Raw genomic sequence first — 18,899 nt, 5'->3', positions numbered from 1 at the left:
CATGTCTACTTTTCCCAATCCAATGCCACCTTTTCTATGTGGACATTGGATTGGTTGTGTCCATTGCACCTCTATGTCAAGAGGAGGCTCAGATTCCACATGGATGCTGGATGCAATCCTCCCACTTTCAGTTGTAATCACTCAAGGCTCCATGGTGTGGTGGTTGTCCTTCTTCAACTCCATCTTAGCTGAGTGTGGTGAGCCCAATAAATCAGATTGTAGGTGCTGGAGTCTGTTGAGGCTCAGGACCTGGCTATCACATTTTGAGTTATACTTTTTCTGATGGTAAAGTAATTGTGCATTTGTAGGAAATTTGGATAACAGAAAAATACAAAGAAAAAAACAAAATCCATTACCTTAGCATTTTGACAGTTATTCATTCTCCTCCTCCTATAGATAAATACTTTTTGGGTATAGAAAATAGGAACCAAACTGCATAAAGGTGTGAGTCCTGCCACTTTTACTTTTAAAAACAGCTGCAGTATTCTATCAACTGGGTTACAATATCTTCCGCTTCCTGAAAAGAGCCCCTCGCTTCTGCTCTCACTGGCTTGTGCACACCCCACTTCTAAAGGCCTCAGACAAGGCAGGCTGTGAATGCCCAGCAGCAGCTCCCGAGGTCCTCAGCACTTCTGCAGCTGCGCAAGCACGGAATGTATTTTACTGTACTTTTTGCTCATCTGATGGGCAAAAATGACATTGATTTTAATTTGCATTTTAATTACTAATGACCTTGTGTTTTGTAACTATTCACTGGTAATTTTATTTTTGTGTGTGGCTTGCCTGGACTTTGAACTTACTCATACTTTCATTTTAATATTCACCTTTTTCTAATTGACTGTCAGCAAGTAACTTTCTCTAATTAGTTACTGCCTTTTAGAGTTGTGTTTTCACTCATTTCTGACACAGATGTCAGTTTTTATGTCGCCTGTTTGGGTTTTGTTTCTACTCCTGATTTCCTCTCCACCCTTATAAGATCTGCACCCACCTCTCTTATAACTGTCATTGCTGTTTTAATAACAAAAAAAAAAAATCCTAAAACCCATGCAGAATTAAATTTTAATGTATGCTGTGAGGTAAGAAAAGAATTCTTTCCCAAAGAGCTAACCCAGTTGTCCCAGGACAACCTGCCATCTTCCCTCATCCCCTCCTGGTCGTACCAGCACCTTTTCCCCTGTCCATCCTCACCTTCTATCCCAAACTCCTGTAACTTTATAAGATATTTTAACCTGGTAGCACTGTCCTTCCCAAACACTTCCCGGTCATTCTCACCCCTCCTTTCCTTCTGGATGAGCACAGCATCTTTGTAGGATACCTTTCTCCACAATCCTTTGGTATTTTGGGTGAGATTGCAATGATTGCCTGGGGAGCACCTCACATAGTTACTATTTCTTCTTTACATTTTTTAACGAGTCAAGAGGCCCAGAGCCTCCCACCCAGGCTCATCCCACCCGACCTCGCCACAGGCACTGACGCCCCTCAGCATCTCCAGGGCTCTCTGGGTTCCTCCTGAGTTTCCACAGCAACCCCCGGAAGGGCCCTGCTCGTGCCACCGTCCTTCCCAGACCAGCCTTCCAGAAAACCATCTACGTTAATGGGAATCTGAAGCTCAGCTGTGCAGTGGTCTACGTCAAAAACCCAAACCTCGACCGTGACTCTTTCGGAGCACTGTTTTCTTTGTAGAATGCCAGGATTGATGCTACCAGCACATTTTCTGGTTCTCAACAAAAAATGCTTCCCTCTTACCTGGAGCAGCACCTGATTTAGAGGCCACGGGTATTTTAAAGGCCTCATCTTTAAACATGTCCTTATTTTTCCCATTCTTATTGGGAATTCCAGGAACAATAAACATCCTAGAATGAAAGACTTTCCACGCCCATCCCAGCTGCTGCAGGTTTAAAGGCACCAAGGGGCGGGGGGACGGGACCACCCGGGACAGGACTGACAGGGCGGGAAGGAGGCACGGGGGCTTGGCGGGCTCCGCAGGGGGCTCGGCGGGCTCCGCAGGGGACTCAGGGGCTCCATGAGGGGCTCAGGGGCTCCGCGGGGGGCTCCGCGGGGGACTCAGGGGCTCCACAGGGGGCTCGGCAGGCTCCGCGGGGGTCTCGGGGGTCTCCGCGGGGGGTTCAGGGCTCCGCGGGGCCTGGGGCCACGGGGTGCAGGTGCTCGCCTCCCCCACGGAGGAAGGCGGCCCCGCCCATGCCCACTCACTTGAGGGCGCTGAGGTCGAACTCGTAGGCGTTGTCCCAGAAGAGCACCTTGCTGGGTAGTCCCTGTCGGCTCAGCGCTGCAGGGCACCAGGTGCAGCGCGGCCATGGTGGGCCAGATGACCCCGTCCTCCTTGAGCCACCGTCCCGGGCGAACAGGATGGACTCGATCATGAACTCAAACTGTGGAGACAGTGAAGACCGGCGTGAGAGCGCTGCTCACACACCCCAGGACCAGATGCTGTCACCACTGGCCTTGGGTTTTAACTGTTAAAGTAAATTTGGTTTGGGTTGCTCAGGATTCTCCCAGCGCAGGGGCAGCCTCACATGGCATCTGAGCAGGCCCCCTTCCCTGGACGCCTTCCTCTTCCTCCCTGGTCCCCTGGGCCCACCCAAGTCCACTACAGTGTGGGGAGGGGTCTCCTAAAGCACACGGGGGCTCCCCCCTCCCCGCTGTGGGAACGCCCGGGGCCCTTTGGCAGCTTCTCTGTGAGCTCGGGATGCCCACGACCTCGGTGTGGCACTCCTGGCTGCCCCCTCGCTAGGACGGTGCCAGCAACAGAGAGCGGCTCTGCAGGTGTGGGGCCCCCGCAGGGACCCGGGCCCAGCTCGGGAGGGCCACGCTGAGAGGGGAGGGCCATGCTGGGGAGGGCCACGCTGAGAGGGGAGGGCCACACTGAGTGGGGAGGGCCACGCTGGGGAGGGCCATGCTCAGAAGGCCACACTGAGTGGGGAAGGCCACACTGAGTGGGGAGGGCCACGCTGAGAGGGGAGGGCCATGCTGGGGAGGGCCACGCTGAGAGGGGAGGGCCACACTGAGTGGGGAGGGCCACGCTGGGGAGGGCCATGCTCAGAAGGCCACACTGAGTGGGGAGGGCCACGCTGAGAGGGGAGGGCCATGCTGGGGAGGGCCACGCTGGGGGGGCCACACTGGGGAGGGTCACACTGGGGAGGGCCACGCTCAGAGGGCCACACTGACAGGGGAGGGCCACACTGAGAGGGCCACGCTGAGTGGGGAGGGCCACACTGGGGAGGGCCATGCTCAGAAGGCCACACTTAGTGGGGAGGGCCACGCTCAGAGGGCCACACTGAGTGGGGAGGGCCACGCTGAGGAGGGCCACGCTCAGAAGGCCAGCACTTGGTATAAAGCTGTCGTCCCTTCTCACGATACAGACACAAAATAAAGTCAAATTTTGTGAGATTTTACACGTGTGTGTGTCCTTGCAATGGGACAATGGAGACAGTGTGAGCAGACATATGCAGCGTGTGTGTTCTCCCATTCTGCTGAGCACTGGCAGAATCCTGGGGCCCAAGTGGGCACAGCTGAGTGTCGGGCGCCGGCAGCTCTGCTGAATCGCAGAGATGACGAGGGCACCCTAGGAAACAGGTCCAAGAGCCCCGTGCCCTTCCCTCCGTGTTGCTACCCATGTCAGCCAACCCCCATGCACAGTGCACAGGACAGGCAGCTGGGCAGCCCGTGGCCCCTCACCCCTCAGTGAGCTAAGGGCGGGAGTGTCCGTGGATGGTGAGATACAATCAGTCGAGTTAGCTTTGTGTTCTGCTAAGAACAAAATAAGTACGCATGTACAAACAACGAAATAGAAACCGAGCAAATTTCAGAGGTTCCACATTCACTTTAAATGTTCTTATATTTGCATTTTAAGCTGGCATTGCACAATATAAAGATGAATGGTAAAACTCACATCAACCATTTACGGTTTTATTTTTTTTTTTACTTAGAACAGCATTAATTAGCAAATAAAAAGTACCATGACAAGTTGAGAGATGGCAGAAGAAAAGTCTAGAAAGTGCCTTTTCCCCACTTTCTGAGAGACTTTGCCCTTTCATTCTGCGATGAGCCCACCCCGTCTGCAGCTGCCTCTCCCCTGCAGGGCCGTGGTCTGGCGAAGAGGATGCCTGAGGGGGGGCCCTGGGGCTCATGGAGCTCCTGGAGGGCACCTCTCACAGGAGAGGACCCGGGGGGGGCCGCCAGGACGTGGGTCGGAAACAGCAGGGGTGTTGTTGCTTTCAGATAGCTTCAAACAGGGTTTTTAAAATTTGAAGTATATCATTCATACATGAGCATACAAGTGTATAGTGAAAGCTATGAACTTATAAAACAAAAACGCATAACTTCATCCAGGGCTCCCATGCATCACCCACACCACACCTTGCATTGTTGTGAAATATTTGTTACCTACTATGAAAGAGCATCATCAACATATTACTACTAACTATAGTCCATATTTTACTTTGGTGTATTTTCCTCCAACCCATCTAATTATTAACATCCTGTATCAAGCAGGTTTTATTATAGAAGTAATACATGTTCAGTGTGGAAATTTTAGAAAATGGAGAAAAGCACCAAAAAAATAAGAATCACTGATAAACCCAGGACCCAGAGAGAACCACTATTATTCTGGGATTTACCACCAAGTATTTCTTTTCAGGCATAGACACAAATGTACACACACAGGAAAAGTATATACGTGTAATTTTTATTTTTATTCTTTATCACCCTAGTATAAAAGTGACCTTCTTTGGTCTATGGTCTATGAATTTTATTAGCTCCATCACCCCAGAAATGTCATGCTGCCCCTTTGCAATCACCCCCCCCCCCCAGGGAAAGCACTCATCCATTCTTGGTCCCTAAACCTTCATCTTTTCAAGAATGTTATCTAAATGTAGCCTTTTGAGACGGAATTCTTTTATTCAGCAAGAGGCTCTGAGATCATCCAAGCTGTTTGCTTCTTTTTATTGCTGAGCAGTATTCCAGGGTGTGGCTGACTCCCAGCTCATTTATCCGTGCACACTGGGCTTGTTTCCAGTTTTGGCAATTACAAATAGAGCTGCTATAAACATTCATGTACAGGTAGCCACGTGAACATAAGCTTGAATTTCCCTGGGATAAACGCTCAGGAGTGGTGAGTGTGTGCATGACTTTATCAGAAACTGCCACGCGTTTCCCAGTGGCTGCATCATTCCATGATCCCATCAGCAATGAATGTTTTAGCTGCTCCTCACCCCTGCCAGCAGTTGGTCTTGACAGCAGTTCTGAAAACCTGAGCCATTCCAGTAGGCATGTGACAGTACCTCACTGTGGTTTTGAGCTGCATTGCCTGGTGGCTAACAATGCTGAGCATCCTTTCACGGGCTTATCTGCCACCTGGATATCCACTTGTGTTGAGAGCCTGTTTAACAATGAGCCAGTTTCCAGTGAGCTTGCTTGCTCTCTTCCTACTGAGTCTTGAGATTTCTTTGTATTTTCTGATAGTCCTTTATCAGATATGTGATCCCCCCCCACCAATCTTCACCTGTCTTTTTGTGATATTAACAGCATCTTTCACAAAGCAGACATTTCAGGGAAACGGACTTTGGCCCAGTGGTTAGGGCCTCTGTCTACCATATGGGAGGTCCGCGGTTCAAACCCCGGGCCTCCTTGACCCGTGTGGAGCTGGCCCATGCGCAGTGCTGATGCGCGCAAGGAGTGCCGTGCCACGCAAGGGTGTCCCCCACGTGGGGAAGCCCCACGCGCAAGGAGTGCGCCCATGAGGAAAGCCGCCCAGCGTGAAAGAAAGTGCAGCGTGCCGAGGAATGGCGCCGCCCACACTTCCCGTGCCGCTGACGACAACAGAAGCGGATAAAAGAAAACAAGACGCAGCAAATAGACACCAAGAACAGACAACCAGGGGAGGGGGGGAAATTAAATAAATAAATAAATCTTTAAAAAAAAAAAAAGCAGACATTTCAAATTTTAATGAAGTCCTATTTACCTACTGAGGGACGAAACGGGGTCCCTGTTATGGGACGAGCGGGGTCCCTGTTGCGGGATGAGTGGGGTCCCGTTGTGGGACGAGAGGGGTCCCTGGCGTGGGGAAGAAAGCCTCGTACGGCCGCTGAGGCTTCCCTTGGGGGCTCCGAAGGCGTGGAAGGCGCACGACCCAGGAAGAAGTCACGGAGACAGGCTGATGGCACAAGTCTGGTTTATTGCAGAAGGGGATGCAGATTTATAGGACTGGGGAGTGGTGTGGCGGGTTCTGATTGGCTAGGGCAAATGCTGTTTCCATATAAGGCAATGTTCTGGCATTGGGCTAGTGATTGGCCAGTAGAGTATGTGCTAACTCTTGATAGGCTGACACTGTTACTAAGCTGATAGGTGGTTGTAAGCTGTTGCTGGGCAAACAGCGTACTAAGAGATTAGGTTTAAGGGAGGGGGGAGGGGAAGTGAGAGCTGGGCTAGGCGGGAGATAGGAAGGGGGAGGGTGGTGCCGGCTAGCCGTTAGCAGCAAAGGCCTAGTCAGGCGTGGTCACCTTGTCTAGGCCCAGTGGGCAGAGGCGGTGTCACCTCTTGCCGCACTGTTTGCCACTGAGGCAAGCCGGGTGCCCCTCCTCCCACACCTACTCTTTCCTTATGAACTGTGCTTTTGGAGTCATGTCTAAAAAATCTTTGCCTAGTCCTAGATAACGGAAATTTTCTTCTAAAATGGTATAGTTTTAACACTTTATACACATAGATGTATGAAATATTTTGAATTAATTTTTTATAAGGTATGAGGTTTATATTTGGATTTATTTTGCATATGGGTTGCCAATAGTGCCAATGTTATCTGTTGAATACCCTTTTGTACCTTTGTTAAAAAGCAACTAGTCATTATCTGCATGGACCAATCTCTCCATTCTGTTTATTGACTTACATGTATATCCCTTCACCAACAGTACACTTTCTTGATTACTGCTTTACATGAAGTTTAAAATCTATAGTGTAACTCCCCCAAGTTTATTCTTCTTTTAAGATATTGTATCAGCTATTTCTAGTTCCTTTACTTTCCACATACATTTTTGAATTAGCTTGTCTATATCCACAAAAAATTGCCCTGCTGGGATTTTGATGGGAATTGCATTATATCTATATCAGGAGTAATACATCTTCACTAGATTGAGATTCCCAATCCATTTACTTAAGTAGTCTGTGATTTTTTTCATTAGCACTTTTAGTTTCAGCATACAAAATGCATGTTTTGTTAGATTTTTTCTTCTTTAGGAGGTACCAGGGATTGAACCTGGGACCCTGTACATACGAAGCAGGCACTCAACCACTGAACTATACCTGCGCTGCTGTTCTGTTAGATTTATACTTACATATTATTTCCTTTTATTATATACACAATATAATATATACTACACATAACATATACAGATAAGACGATTTCTGTACATTACCCTTGCATTCTGTGACTGTGCTAAACTCAGGTATTAGTTCTTTGGGATTTTCTATACAGACAGTTGTGCTGCTGTCTGTGAATATGAAGCTTTCCTTCTTTGTTTCAATCTCCACTCCTTTCACTTACGATTTCCAGCACAAGGCTGAACAGGAGAGGAAGAGTGGCCTTCCTTGCCTTGTTCCCCATCTGTAGCAGTTTGATATTATTGATGAAGTCCAAAAAGAAATAATGGATTATGTTTGTAAACTGATCATTTCCTCTGGGCATATAAGATTATATTGGATTCAGAGGTCTACTTGATTAAGTAATTAGGTAAACCTCTGTGCAAGTAGGATGTTGAGTCCCCGCCCCTTGGTGGGTGAGGACTCACAGATAAAAGACAGGGCAAAGGACAAAGTTGGGGGACTTTTAATGTTGGGAGTTTTGATATTGGAATTTGATGCTCAAGTCTTAAGCTGGGGCCCCAAGGAAAGAGACAGGGCCATTTGCCTGATAGTCTACAGCTGACCTTGTGGAGAGAGGCAAAGCCTAGAGGGCCTCATAGTCTACAGCTGACCTTGTGGAGAAAACAGAGGAGCTGAGCCCAGAGGAACCCAGTAAGCCTGAACCCTGGCAGACATGAGCAGACATCTTGCTCCAACACGTGGCAATAGACTTTGGTGAGGGGAAGTAACTTATGCTTTATGGCCTGGTATCTATCTGTAAGCTCCAGCCCCAAATAAATACCCTTTATAAAAACCAACCAATTTCTGGTATTTTGCATCAGCACCCCTTTGGCTGACTAATACAGAATTTGGCACCACACCACACCATAGTGGAACACTTGTTACAGATTATGAGATGATATCATCAGGCTATTACCAGGTCCATAGCATACATTTAGCAGACTTTTTCCATACTCTCTTATTTTCAACACAGGACATCTTTGACATAGATGCATGAACATTACATTATTACTGTTAACCACAGTACATAGGTCACCCCAGCTGTATTTTTCCCACATTCCCAACACCCTGCAACAGTGATGTACATTTGCTCTAGCTCACAAAGGACACTCTTGCATCTGTACCATCAATCACAATTCTCATCCACCTCTTGGTATACTGTACTATTCAGTTCCTAGATTATTCTCTAGCATTCTGTCAACTGGCATTTACATACCTAGACTACCATTTTCAGCCACATCCCCATTTATAAACCAGCTGTTACTCACTATAATATATTACCACCCACTCTATACATTTCCACACTGTTACAGTAAAGTTAATTAAAACTTCTATACACATTAAACATCAGTAGACCATCTCAGTTCTCCTATTTCCTTTAAGAATCCACCATCTACCACCAGGTCTTAAAGATATTTTCCTACATTTTCTTCTAGAAGCTTTATGGTTCTTGCTTTTATATTTAGGTTTTTTTTTTTTCCTCATTTTCAGTTTTTGTATAAGGTGTGAGATAGGGTCCTCTTTCCTTCTTTTGGCTATGGATATCCAGTTCTCTCAGCACCATTTGTTGAATGGACTGTTCTCCATGAGCTGGGTGGGCCCACCCATTTTTGACAGGCTTGTAAAAAATCACTTGACCCTAGATGTGAGGGTCTGTTTCTGAACCAACAATTTGGTTCCACTGGTCTATGTGTCTTGTGTTTATGCCAATACCATGCTGTTTTTACCATTGTAGCTAGGTAATATGATTTAAAATCTGGAAGTAGGGGGGCTCTTTCATGGTCCCTAAAGGAACGGCAACAATCCCCCAAGTGCAACGGCAAGGACCAAGAAAGAAGGAAGGTCCAACAATGAGCCCTTGATGCTGGTGACTATGCTTGTAGGCCTGTGCACCTGAGATAAGAACGGGGCCTGGAGCTGCGGGGTGCCTGGGAGTTGCCTCCCAGAGACTCCTCTGGGAGCCTCTGTGTTGCTCAGGTGTGGCTGGTCTCAAGGCCAAGCTCGGCGTGTAGATGTGTTGCCTACCCCCCGCCAAGCATTGGACATGGCTCCCGGGGATGGGCCTCCCTGGTGCCAAGGGATTACTGCCAAGTGCCAGCTGATGATGTGGCTAGAAAATGACCTTGAATAAAGGGGTCAACTAGGACCAGCAGAATATCTCGGTCTGCATGTAATACTAGGAGTTAAAAATGCTTTTTGACCTGAATGGAAGGGGGAAATGGAAAGGACAAATGAGTTTATGTGGCTATGGGTCTCCAGAAGAGCTGGGAGGTTATCAGAGGGGTTGCCCTTGTGCACGCCTCAGCAGAGTCCCAGAGACAGATGGAGTGGATACAGCCCCCAGGTGTTGGTTCTTCTGGAGGCTGCAGAGACCCACAGGCACAGGATGGAGTTCAGTGCCATGTCAGTTGGCCCTACTTTGGAGTTAGTGTTTCTGTGTGGTAGAGCTGGACTCAGATGGAATCTTTGTTCACAAGCCTCTCCTGTTACTTTTACTGGAGCTGTGTTTGGTGCTGGGGTTTGGTGTGTGCCCAGGGGACCTAGATCTCTGGACTGACCGTGTGGTAGCCAGGCCCTGGGCCTCAACAGACTTGCAACTCCTAGACTCTGGTGTTTTGGACTTACCCCACTCAGCTTACATGGAGGTGGAGAGGGTCAACCACCACACCATGGAGCCAAGAGTGCCTACAACTGAAGGCAGGAGAGTTGCGTCCAGCATCCATGGGAATCTAGGCCCCCTCTTGATATAGATGTGGAGTGGACACAAACATTCTAGGGTCCAGAGGATGGAGGAATGGAGTGTGAATTGGAGTGGACTTACTGATGTTCTGTTCATGAACTATTGTGATTGGTAGTCGAAAAAGGTGTAGCATTGGTGTGGAGAGGGTGGCCATGGTGGCTGCTGGGGGTGGGGAGTGGAAGAGATGTGATGTGGGTGCATTTTTGGGGGTTGGAGTTGTCCTGGGTGGTGCTGCAGGGACAGTTGCTGGGCATTGTGTGTCTTCTCATGGTCCGCTGGGTGGACTGTGGGAGGGTGTGGGCTGTGGTGTGGGCCATTGGCCATGGGGTGCAGCGGTGCTCAGGGATGTGTTCGCCAGGTGCAGTGGGTGTCTCATTATGATGGAGGAGGTTGTTGTTGTGAGGAGGGGGGGTAAGGGGGGTATATGGGGACCTCATATATTTTTAATGTAACATTGGGGAAATAAAGACAAAAAAATCTGGAAGTGAGAGTACTTCAACTTCGTATTTCCTTTTTAAGATGTTTCTCACTATTCATGACCCTTTACTCTTCCAAATAAATTGGATAGTCTTGATTTCCATTTATTTAAAAAAATCCTGATGGAATTTTAATCAGGATTTCACTGAAGTTGTATATCAATTTGAGTAGAATTGGCATTGTAATATTTAGTCTTCCAATCTGTGAGCATGGAATGTTCTTCCAATTACTAAGGTCTTTTTAAATATCTTTTAACAATGAGTTGTAGTTTTCTGAATACAAGTGCTTTACATCATTGGTTAAGTTTATTCCTAAATATCTGGGTTTTATCTGTCAGATTTTATTTTCACCACTCTTTTGACACTTCAAGTTACTTTTATTGGTATAATCTTCATTTTCAGACTCTCTTCCAAGCCTCTCTCTTGTTTTTTCTTTTCGGGCTGTAGCACACCCTTTAGTATTTCCTGCAGATTTGGTCTCCTGGTTATAAATTCTCTCGGTTTCTGTTTATCTGTAAATAGTCTACATTCACCCTCATTTTTGAAAGACAGTCTTGCTGGATATAAGATTCTTGGCTGGCAGTTCTTCTCTTGCAGTATCTTAAATGTATCATACCACTATTGTCTTGTCTCCTTGGTTTCTGATGAGAAATTGGCGCTTAATCATATTGGGTATACCTTATATGTTATGCACTGCTTTTATCTTGCAGCTCTCAGAATTCTGTGTTTGGCATTTGACATTCTGATTAGTATGTGTCTCAGAGTTGGTCTATTCAGATTTATTTGGAAGGGAGTATGTTATGCTTCTTGGACATGGATATTCATGTCCTTCAACAGGGTTGGGAAATTTTCTACCATTATTTCTTCAAATATTCCTTCTGTCCCTTTTCCCTTCTCCTTCTGGGACACCCATGACACATATGTTTGCACGTCACTTACTGTCATTTAGCTCCCTAAGACCTTGTTCAATTTTTTCCATTCTTTTCTTCATTTATTCTTTTGTATGTTCACTTTTAAGGCCATTTCTTCAAGCTCACCAGTCCTTTCTTCTGCCTCCTTAAACTTATTATATGATTCCAGTGTATTTTTTTTTTTAATTTCTCTCCCCTTCCCCCCTCCAGCCCCAGTTGTCTGTTCTCTGTGTCTATTTGCTGCGTGTTCTTCTTTGTCCACTTCTGTTGTTGTCAGCGGCATGGAAATCTGTGTCTCTTTTTGTTGTGTCATCTTGCTGCACCAGCTCTCCGTGTGTGTGGCACCATCCTGAGTAGGCTGTACTTCCTTTTGCACTGGGCGGCTCTCCTTATGGGGCACACTCCTTGAGTGTGGGGCTCCCCTATGCGGGGGACACCCCTGCGTGGCATGACACTCCTTGTGTGCATCAGCACTGCGCATGGGCCAGCTGCACACAGGTCAAGGAGGCCCACAGTTTGAACCGCTGACCTCCCATGTGGTAGCGGACACCCTAACCACTGGTCCAAGTCCACTTCCCTACCAGTGTATTTTTAATTTCATTTATTGTACCTTTCATTCTCATATGATCTGATATTTTTCTATGTATGCTTTCAAATTCTTTTTTGTGCTCATCCAATGTCTTAATACCCTTAGTCTCTTTAGCATCTCATTGAATTTGTTAAGGAGATTTGTTTGAACATCTTTGATTAGTTGTCTCAACTCCTTAATGTCATCTGCAAGTATATCTTGTTCCTTTACCTGGGCCATAGCTTCCTGTTTCTTGGTGTAGACTGTCATTTTTTGTGGGTGTGTTGGCATCTGGTTTACTAGAGTATTTATTCTGGGCACAGTTTCTCTCTTTAATTTAGGGCTTTCTTGCCCTTTCTCCCTTGCTGGTTGTATAGTAGGAACAGAGGATGTAGTTGGTGCTGTAAGCTGTGGAGGCTCAGGCTGCTCTCATTGCCCAAGGGACCAATGAAGCCATCTCTCAACTTTTTCCTTTGCCCGGGGTAGGGACAGAGTCACAGCTGTGTGGAATAATCCAAGTCATGCAGGCCTAGACTGTTGTTGCCCAGAGAGACTGAATGAGGCTTCCTGCCCCTGTCTCCCCTGCCTGGGGTGGGGATGGAGCTGCAGGGGTGAGCAGCAATCTATGCAGTGTGGGTTCCAGATGACTGCAGTTGCCCCAGTAGACTTCCGATTTTCAGTCTGTGCCAGACAAAGGTACCTGCAGTTACCTGGATGGGCTGGTGCAGGTCCTGCAACTTCCTCCCTGACAAGAGGTAGGGCTGAAGCCTAGGCTAGGGCTGCAGGCTGGTCTGGGTGAAAGAAACTGGTCCCTACTGTCATTGTGATTTCTGTCAGCCAGGCTTCGCCTCAAGCTAGGGACAGAGTCACTGTGGCAGCTACCAGCCTCTTTCTGACTTGAACAGGTCCAAGCTTTAGCTGCTCTTGTGGTTATACTTTAGCCTGCTGAACTTAATAATCAGTATCTGATTATTAGTCTCTTCCTCCCCCATTTTTGGGAAGTGGAGCTTCTATTTCGAGTCACAGAATAGCTCCCAAGTTAACTTGTGCCACAAGTGGAGGATGGGCTCTGCTCACGAATCTTCTCTGCAGATGGGCAGTCTCCTCCTTCCAGTCCTTCAGAGATGTTGCAGGATGTTCTTCTGGTCTCCTGGAGGCCCCCAAACAGGTGCTTTAGGTAGCTCTGGGTGGTTACTAACTGCCTGCAGGACAAGCTGCTCCTTACTCTGCTGTCATCTTGCTGGATGTTGGATTCCTTTTTTATTTTTTTCTCTTAATACCCATTTGGAGTTTATTTTAGCATACAGTGTAAAGAAGGATCTAACTAATTACTCCAAAATAATCATTGTTTCGACACCACTTTTGAAGGATTATACATCTTTTCCTCCTGTCTGGAAATCTCTCCTCCTCACTCATTAAATGCAAATGTCTGAGGGTTTATTTCTAGATTTTCTGTTCTGCCTCACTGTCTGATTTAGTACTGCATGTTGGCAGTGGAGCAGGAAGAAGAGCCAGGAAGGACTTGGGGACCTGTGAGGAGAGCAGATGGAGGGAATGCTGAAGAGTGGGGGTGCTCCCGGAGAAGGGGAGCAGGTCCAGGGGAAGGACGTGGGGAGAGGAAACTGCCCACTGCCACCTCAGGGATCCTGCTCTCAGCATGCAAACGCAGCAAAGAAGCCTGATACTGCCCCAGCAGGTCCCTGCTCCCAGGAGCCCAGATCACATCTTGTCCTCCTGCCCCCTGCATATTCCCCTGCTCTGCCGCCTCAACTCCACTCACCCTTCACACAGCTACCTGCCCAATGCCCCAGGTAAGCCACCTCCCTGCAGGACCTCTGCCCTGTGCAGTGTCAGGACCAGAGAAGAACTCTCCACCTGCATGCCTAACACATATCACAAACAACCTGCTTAAGACGGAACGCTTGACATCCAGCCACCCCACAGCTCACCATCCTGCTCCCTTTCTCTCACACCTAGACCCAGTCCACCAGCAAATCCTCCCCAGACCTGGCCCTTCCTCTGCTTTGCCCCAGACTACACCACCATCTCATCTCACCTTCACTCCAACCTGCCTGGTCTCCCTGGCTCCCTCATCATACTCCGAATCATCCTTCTCAACAGTCCACCAAATCACCTGCCAAGGGCTTTCCACCTACCTGAAACGAAACCAGAGGCCCCGACCCAGCCCACGAGCCCACAGATGAACCCCCACAAACAGCCGCGTCCCCAGGCCTCTGCACGTGCTGTTGTGACCCCAGGTTGGGTCCTCTGACCTGCACTGGCGAGAGCCACAGGCCTCCCTCCACCCCGCGACTGCTTTCCCTCTTTCTCAGCCGAGCACTACACTGTTAGTTAGCAGGCCTGCTGACCAGCTGCTTGACTGCTCTAGAATGTGAGTGCCAGGGAGGCAGGGCCTGTCCCTGTTTTTTTCATGGCTATGCCCAGCAGAATAATGTCTAGCATACACTAAGTGCTCAAAAACCACCTGGAAAACAAATGAATGAAAAGTCAATCTACCCAGCTACCTAAGCCAGTTCCCCGACCCCCAGGCTCACATCCCCTTCCCCTGGGCCACTCCCCCAGGCCAGCCCCAGGATGTCTCCCTCTAAGGAGACTGAGTGGCCTGGCCCTGCCCACCCATGCCCACTGGCATCCAGGTCCTCCCAACATAATCCGATCATATACTCCATCATCTAAGTCCTGGAGGGCTTCTTGGCTGCATGCCAGGCAAGTGCCAAGTCCCGGGGACATAGCACTCCCCACGGGTTGCCCCTTGCCCACCTCGCCAAACACCCTCCTTCCCCCCACCCAGCCCAGGAACAGGCCTGTCCCTCTGCAGCCAGGCTCACTGCCTGCCTAATGGACCCCGTCCCCACTGCCAGCTCCAGGGGTGCCCAACAGGTAATTCTGGAGGGGACACGGCGTGCCCACTGACACCAGCCTTTTGCTCCCCTGCTGTCCTGGGAGCCCACAGTATCACCAATCAACCTAGGCCCATCATGGGCACTTTGTCTTGAAACAGAACTTCAACATGGCTGAAGGTCCACTGTCATTTGCTACCATTTCCCCCATCTTAACAATCTACTAGAAGCTATCTGCTCAATATGTAAATGGGCTCTCTGCTGGAAACAGCTGCCCTGTTCCTCTCACCTTCATCCAGATATTAACTTTCTGGACTTCAGATGAGGGTGTTTCACTAAAAACCTCATGTCCCAAGACGCCAAGCCGAGGAGAGGTTACAGACGGAGCTCACAGGGGCACACAAACATCTGTATGGGCAGAGCCCGGCCACTGTCCGCATCCATGCGGGGTAAAGAAACACTCAAAGGAGGGCCAAGCCATAAAGCTGGCCTCACAAACGGTGGTCTAGGCTTTCTAGGAGGAGAGGTGCCCAGACTGTGGGGAGGACAAAGCCTGCTTCGCTCAGAAACAGCCTGCGCAGGCACACCCAGGAATGACATTCAGGGTTTCTCAAAGGAAAACTATTTTACATAAATCACTCATGAAAAAGTCACCTCAACTCTGATTTAGATTTCCCATAAAGGCACTTTTTTCCACTCAGTTAAAAATTCAAGACACTAAATGCAGTGTTCACACAAGAAATTCACTACATTTCATCTTAGGAAAAAAAATAAAGTTAGTAATGATTTGTGAAGATCTCTGAGATACTCATGTTTAGAAACCAAGTGAAATCCAGCCCTCTACGGGCTCCTTACACCACCTCCACAGCCCCCCACACTCCTCCCCCCACCCCGGGCCCTTCCCCCCAGCCCTTCTCCCCCCACCTTGGCCCCCACCCCGCGCGCCCCCCAGGCCCTTACCAGCAGGCAGGTGCCCATCCACTCTGACACCAGCACGTCCACCTTCTCGAGCAGCACCACATCCTCCACCTTCTGCTGGAACACGGTGATGGTGTCGGCGAAGCCGTTCTGCACGACCAGCCGCCCCGTGTGCTGGGCCATCTCGCTGGCCTCCACGGCGTACACCTGCACGCGGGCAGAGGCACCCTCAGCCAGGCAGCGACCCCAGCTGCGACCCGGGCCTGCGTCAACTCAGGCAGCAGCACCAGAACAAGCACCTACGACACCTGGAAACCAGGAAAGATGTGGGCGGGGACAGCTCCTGGGAAGGCTCGTGCCATGGGAGCCACCTCTCCTCCCTCCTTCCCCCACAGTAGGAAGTCCACCTGACCCACGGCCTAATCGCCTCAGCCCGCCTGCCGGGGCTGCGTGAGGCTGGGGCCTGCTGGGAGCTTCCTGCCTGGGGGTGGCACCCCATCCAGCCACGCCAGAAAAGAGGTCGGGGGCCAGCGTGCTCCATGGAGTGTGGAGGCGGTCAGCACTCTGGGGCCTGGACGTGCTGACGCACAGCAGGGCAACTCCCACCCAGAGCCGGCGCCTGTGCCCTGTATTTAGCTGAAATAAACGTCTCATAGAGAACATCCCATCGTGGCCACCAGCCGGTCTGCTGCACGGATGCACAACTCCAAGGGTCCCAACAGGGAAGCACCAAGCTCAGAACCTTCCGAGGCAGCGCTCTGGCCCCTGCCCGCCCCGCTCCTACTCACTGCTTTTGGCTCTGTGTGATGTGCACAGAAGAGGTTGATAATCCCAGTGCCGCAGCCAACGTCCAAGATCACTTTATCTTTCAGGGATTCTTTACTCTGCAGGATAACGTTGCACTATTTAGTTGTGTGCAGCTGGTCTGCCAACATTTCCAAGTGAAGTTTCTAGAGAAAATGAGACATTTAGAATTATTGCCATTTGTCTAGAATGAAAGAGGTCCCACAACTTAACAAGAAAATCAACCCAATTTAAAAATGGGCAAAAGACTTGAACAGACAGTTTTCCGAAGAGGAGATACAAATAGCCAAAAGGCACATTGAAAGATGCTCAACATCACTAACTAAGAGGGAAATGCAGATCAAAACTAAAATGAAATGTCATTTCACGCCTTATAGAACAGCCATGACAAAGACAGAAAACTACAAGTGCTGGAGAGGCTGTGGAGAAAGGGGAATACCCCTTCACTGCAGGAGGGAATGCAGAAGGGTGACGCCTCTGCAGAGGACAGATTACTGCTCCTCAAGAAGCTGAAAACAGAACTGCTGTGTGATCCAGCAGTCCTGCTACTATGAATATATTCAGAAGAACTGGAGTCAGGGACGCAAACAGACATTTGCACACTGATGTTCATAGCAGCATCATTCCCAAGAGCTAAAAGACGGAAACAACCGAAGTGTCCAGTGAATGGATATACAAGATGTGGTGAACACACACGATGGAACATTGTTCAGCGGTAAGAAGAAATGAACCGGGGAAACACATGACAACATGGAAGAACCTTGAGGATATTATGTTGAGTGAAACAGGCCAGATACAAAAGGACGAATATTGCACAGTCACACTGCTATGAACTGAGTATGAGAAAACTTAGGGAGTTAAACAATAGTGTACAGGTTACTAGGAGACAGAGCACCGGTTGAGAAGGGGTAGCTGATTCTGGATAGAGTGTTTCATAAGGTTGACTGTAAATACGTGGGAATGGATGGAGTTGATGGCAGCACATTATGATGTTTATAAACGTGACTGTGGCTGAAAGGGGTAGTGTAGGGAGATTGTTTATTGAAAGACAGCTAGAGGATACTCTAGGTACTATATACCATAGTGATTTAGGTGGGGGATGAGGGTTATGGTTAATAATAAAAATACAAGAATATTCCTCTATTATATGGTGTTAAGAATATGGTAATACATGGAAAAATACAACTAATGTAACTTATAGCCTATAGTTAACAGCAATAATGTAATATTTTTGTAGCAAATGCTAAGAAGGTAAGGTATTAATGCTAAATGTAAAAAGAAAAAGAGTACGGGATTTAGTTTTAGGAGATGAATATGATCAAGCATTTTTTTCCCTTCATTAACAAGGAGATCCTGGTCATGTCATTTAGCAAATCTGTGCTCATTCGTGTGTCTTTCTGAATGTTGGATAAACAAATGAGTTTATTTTTAGAATTAAATAAGATAAATGTACCTGGACAGAATTTTCTAAAGTAATGTTACCATAATGTGTTAAGCTGTCTTTTTTCTGCTATTTTATTTTTTGAAGTTGAAATAAAGTTTATTACATTTAAAAAAACTATTATAGATTTTAGTAGGATTAAAGGGTATGGAACAGGGCTGCCAGAGGCGCAAGGAGGATGACTCCATGGGAAAGCGAGGAAGCTGTCTTGGGGGAATTTAAGTCAAGGAGTAGTTTGCTTTGTATTAAAGACAAAACAAAACAAAAAAAACAGATGGAAAAATACATCAGCAAAAAATAGAAATAAAAACAAAAATACATCAAGAGACATTAGGGAAAGTGGCCAGCGAGGAGCGAGGCAGAAGCTTCGGGACTCCCCGCAGCGTCTCCCTGTGCCGCCCAGAGCCTGGGACAGGCGTGGACGGGTGGGGGGGGCGGGCGACACCCTCCTGGCCACGTCCCCACCGTGTCCCCGCTCATGGCCGAGCCCCCAGAGTCCGCACACCCGGGCGGGAGGCCCCTTCTCACACAGGAACTTCCCGTTTGCTCGCGGGGCTGATAGACTAGTACAGGTCGGGGGTAGGCTAAGTAGGGGGTACCCCATGCTGCGGGGATGCGCGAGGCCCCAGCCACGCCCCAGGGAGGGGGCATCTAGGACAGGAGGACGAGCGCGCTGGGCCAGCGCTGCCCCTCCCCGGGAGGACACCAGCCTTCCGCCAAGGCCCAGGGGAGGTCAGAGCTGCCGCCGAAGCTGCCCAGGCTCCAGCGCCGCGCACGGCACCCCCGCCCTTCCCCCCCCCCCCACG

The 18,899-nt window shown here is 48.7% G+C and overlaps 1 pseudogene; it reads right to left on the bottom strand.

Moving 5' to 3' along the window:
- The window catches only part of LOC131278778 (protein arginine N-methyltransferase 2-like), a 77,940-nt pseudogene that overhangs the window by 8,143 nt on the left and 50,898 nt on the right, over positions 1-18,899 (bottom strand).

Source organism: Dasypus novemcinctus, chromosome 6, assembly GCF_030445035.2.
Source record: "Dasypus novemcinctus isolate mDasNov1 chromosome 6, mDasNov1.1.hap2, whole genome shotgun sequence".
In the NCBI taxonomy this organism is placed as follows: Eukaryota; Metazoa; Chordata; class Mammalia; order Cingulata; family Dasypodidae; genus Dasypus; species Dasypus novemcinctus.
This window is presented reverse-complemented; position numbering and strand designations above follow the sequence as displayed.